Source organism: Schistocerca americana, chromosome 1 (genome assembly GCF_021461395.2).
Source record: "Schistocerca americana isolate TAMUIC-IGC-003095 chromosome 1, iqSchAmer2.1, whole genome shotgun sequence".
Classification (NCBI taxonomy): domain Eukaryota; kingdom Metazoa; phylum Arthropoda; class Insecta; order Orthoptera; family Acrididae; genus Schistocerca; species Schistocerca americana.
This window is the reverse complement of record NC_060119.1, coordinates 740,452,472-740,457,550: the sequence shown is the minus strand read 5'-3', so window position 1 is coordinate 740,457,550 and position 5,079 is coordinate 740,452,472.

The following is a 5,079-nucleotide window of genomic DNA, read 5'->3' as shown; positions in this document are numbered from 1 at the left end:
AATATGTGCCTAGCAAAAATATAGGGGAGGAAAAGGATCCACCTAGGTTCAACAAACATATTAGTATGTTGCTGAGAAAGCAGAGAATTTTGCACAGTCGTTTTAAACGTAGTCACTGCCCCGCTGACAAACAGAAATCATGCGAAATGAAAGCAGCTGTCAAAAGGTCAATGACAGATTCATTTAACGAATTTGAAAGCAATATTTTATCTGCAGATTCTAAAAATAACCCCAAAAAATTTTGGTCGTACGTAAAATCTATGAACGCTACAAATAATTCAGTACCTTCTCTTGCTGACAGTACGGGTAATTAACGGAAGATGATAAACAGAAGGCTGAAATTCTACACCTAGCTTTCAAAAACTCGTTTACGGTAGAGGACTGCAGCACCATTCCCCCTTTCAATTATCGAACAAACGCAAGGATGGCTGACATATTGTTAAGTGTATCTGGGACTGTAAAACAGTTGAGATCCTTAGACGCCAGGAAGGCATCTGGCCCTTACGGCATCCCCGTAAGATGTTATGTTGACTATGCTGCAAATATAGCACCATTCTTATCCATCATCTATCTGAGATCATTGGAACAGCGGAGAGTTCCACGGGACTGGTAGAAGGCCCAGTTCATAATAGTCTATAAAAAGGGTAGAAGGTCGGATGCACGTAATTACCGGCCAATTTCACTGACATCGATTCGTTGCCGAATCATGGAACATATTTTGTGTTCAGACATAAGTACATTTCTAGACTCCGAGAAGCTCATCTGCAGAAACCAGCACGGTTTTAGGAAACAGCGGTCATGCGAGACACAGCTCGCCCTCTTTGTGCATGATATACAACAGGCTCTAGAAACCGCCTCTCAGTTTCATGCCATATTCATCGACTTTCGAAAGGCGTTCGACTCAGTTCTGCACTGTCGCTTGCTCCAAAAAGCGCGCGCTTGCGGTCTGTCCGATGACATATGCGGTTAGACAGAAAGTTTTCTAACAGACAGAGAGAAGTATGTCGTCCTGAATGAGGAGACTTCAACAGAAACAAGTGTAACATCAGGTGTGCCCCAGGACAGCGTAATAAGTACGCTGTTTTTTACGATTTACTTAAACGATCTGGTTGATGGTATTGAAAGCGGCATTAGACTAGTTGCCGATGATGCTGTAGTCTACAGGAAAGTAGTATCACGCGAAAGTTGTGAACAAATCAGTGAGGATTTGCAGAAAACAAATGCGTGATGTAATGACTGACAGTTATCTCTCAATATTAGTAAGTGTAACCTAATGCGCGTAATAAAGCGAAAATCCCCATTAATGTACGAGTACAAAATAAATGCCCAGTATTTGGAAGACGTAACATACGTCAAGTATCTGGGTGTAACTATTCGAAATGATCTCAAATGGAACGATCAGATTACACAAGTAACGGGCAAGGTGAACTCTAGATTGCGGTTTATTGGTAGAATCCTGAAGCGTTGCAGTCCTTCAACAAAGGAAATTGCTTACAATACATTAGTTCGTCCACTCTTAGAGTATTGTTCTCCTGTCTGGGACCCTTACCAGTTGGGTCTGATTCAAGAGATTGAGAAAGTCCAAAGAAGAGCGTCAAGATTCGTGACTGGTACATTTAGCCATCGCGAGAGCGTTACAAATCTGATAGATACTTTGAAGTGGGACACACTTGCATATAGGCGACGCACTAAACGGAAGGGGCTACTCACTGAATTCCAAAATCCGATCTTCGCCGACGATGTAGAGCATATATTATTACCAACAACTTTCAAATCGCGCAGTGATCACCATTCAAAGATAAGGGAAATTAGAGCTCGTACTGAGGCGTTCAGACAGTCCTTTTTCCCTCGCGCGTTCCGCGAATGGAACTGGGGAGGGGGTAGGGGGAATATGACTTTGGCGCGAATAATCCCCTCCGCCACGCACCGCTTGGTGGCTAGCGGAGTGTATATGTAGATGTAGATCTAAACTTTGAAGCTACTTACGTGCTTTTCACTCGGCGTTTAGTGTTCCATTTATTTCATCTACATGATTACTAAAGTTAGTATGCTGACCTTGCATGATAGTAGCACCACATTAGACAAATCCGAACACACAGCTTCCTCGTGCGTGGCTTGCTTTACCTTTACCTGCCCCAGGAAGATGTGATAGGAGTTCCGTGATCTGTGATAAGATCCTTTGGCACATGTTTCACAAAAGTTACACATATGACTGAGTTCCAAGTCTTAGAAGTAATGGCTTTCAGTTCAAAATTAACAAGCACTTCCAGATGTACTCATTATTGGGCCAAATGGTTTTCAATGTCTTGTTTCACTTTCGATTTCACATTGTTAATTGCAGGTGTTAGAATGATAGTTACCTCATTAATACTAGAATTTATCTTGGCTCTGTCTTTTTGTAATCTGGACTTTTAATTACTTAGTGTCTCAATTAAAGACAAGATCAATACATTTTGCTAGTTGGGTTTGACATGAGGAGACAACTTCTTCGCAGTCAATTCTGTCATGAGATCCGAACAGGCCATGGAAGCCCAACGGTACCGACTGGTCGCCGTGTCGTTCTCAGCCCACAGGCGTCACTGGATGCGTATATGGAGGGGCATGTGGTCAGCACACCGCTCTCCCGGCCGTATGTCAGTTTACGAAAGCGATCAGTACTGCTAGGTACTGAATTGCTCAGCTCAAGTACAGCCACTTCCATTTCCGCTTGATCTACTGATACAACTGTGTGAAATTCTGCAACAAGTTAATCCCTATACTGAACAGGAATAGAATACATATATGGACTGAAAATTTCAGTACTATTGACCTCCATTTTAATTTTAACCAAATCGGTGTAGTCTTCCACTTCAGTCTGTGAAGTGGAACCTACAAGATTCCTGCTGTCGGCCATTTTGTTCCGACGTTTTACAAGAGCATCCTGCAATTGCAAAAAAGAGCTGATAGCTTAAGTTTCGATGAGTCAGTCACCGCATTGCTCTCTGTCGTGTCATCAACAGGCATGGACCGTGTGAGTGGTCAGGAGCATTCCGAGAGGTCTCACTGATCAGCCGCCAGCCGCAGCTCTCTAGCCACGGCCTCCAACTGGGCTCACGTCAACTAAAGACCAACCAATAAGATAAGGCCAGTCAAATTCTGAAAGTGTGTCATGTCATTTGTATAAATACTTACACCGGGGTTTCAGGCTGGATCCCCCATTTACGTTCGATGTTGAGGTGCTATTCCGGAATATGGAGAGCTTCGGCAATTCTGTTGGTGTGTAAGGGGGAATTCAAATTGGACTGGGGCAGCAGTGAGAATTTGGATTGAGAAGAGAGGTTTGCCAAGGTAATTCGTGCAGTTGCGTGCATGCCTATGCCAAGGTAGGATAGAGGCTAACGCACCTCATTGTAAGCAGGAGACACTCGCCGCTTCAGTTTATATACATAAAATCATATCTGTATGACACCAGCCAACTCTCTGAAACTGTATCATTTCATTTGTAGATGTACAGCTGACCGGCACTCTTATCTGCCCCTTGCAAGTGTGAACAGACTCTTTCTTGCTTAATACCATTTGTACAGAGATTTTTTAACAGATAGGCGAAAAGGGCGGAAACAACATGCAGCGTTTTTCTAGAACTAACTAACTGCAATCTCAAAATTGCGGAACGACAGTCAAGGGCGATGTAGTGATAACAGAGACGTACCTGCTGATTATGTTCACCTGGTGCGGGTCAGCGCTGCTGCAACCTGTTAAATTCTACCTGCATTACTTGGCCTGTACTCGCTGTGATGCTGCGTTCCAACTCGTGTTACATGCACTGTCTTTGAATTAAAGAAAGGTCAAGGAACTGTTTCATTGGCTCATGTATAATTATCCAACACATCAGGTAAAAACAAAACATATTGTCGAGGCCCTGTGCCCTCCAGTGATGTTCATGTTCATCAGTAACAATTTCAAATCAAAGATAAATGTACCATGCACAAGTATCCACAGAGCCTGCACTGAAGCCACTAATTTCAAGTAATCTTGGCCTCACATAAATTTCACTAACTAGCGACACCAATGGAAAACCAAACAAAATAAAACTGCTGCCACATGGGACCTTATAAACGAAACACCAGGATAGTTCTACTGCTGCTTAGCATCGAAACCTGCAAGATTCTCCATTACTGAAAAAATTACACTCACAATCATGACCTGAAGGCCGTCTGTAATTATCTATCACAACCTTGCACATGTACACAGGAAGATGAGAAGTGTCGTCCAACTTACCAGTGTCAGTGTGAGAGATGATGTCATGACACGACATAAGCTTGATTCATATTATCTAACGGCATCTAAATCTGCTCCGTCATGTTTCGCCTTGCACGGTGCATAAGGTTGGCAGCATATTCATGCTGCTGCATAAGCTAGCTGCCAGGATTCACTGCTAGTGGCTGTGGAAGATGGGGTTCAAAATTATCACAAAAGCAATGAAATTAATTAATTATATCAATTACAATCACCAATATCCTAGCAGGTGTTGGAAATGTTTTCCTATTTCTTGAAGACATAGTTAAACATGTTTACCAACGTTTCATGTGCAATCGAATGCAGATAAACCATTATCGGTGTCTTCAGTTCATCTACTGTCTTTGAGTTACTGTGATACACAAATGTTTCACCCCACTCCAAAGGAAATAGTCAGGCAGAGACAGATCTGGTGAGTGCAGAGACCTTACATAATTACTCTGTCTCCAAAAATTTCACCAAAAGTCATAGAGGCTGGTGTGCCGCATGAGCAGTAGCGTTCACTTGTTGGAAAAATGAAAGATTGATCTCATTTTCATTCAGCAAGGTAATAAATGGATGAGTTTCTGGGAACAAGAGACATCGGAACGGCAGTCTCGAAAAAGAACGGCGCTGTAATTTTTGCAACCCACTCTCCGAATTCCTCTGCGTCGAATGGCGTTTCTCTTAAGGCGTGGGAATTGGAAATTAATGTAGCCAGCTACGTAAAACCAAGTCTCATAGGTGAAAAAGGTTCGATCTAAAGCACCATCTCCATGTCGGTAAACAAATTGTTGAAACCATTTACAATACGCTATTTGTTTC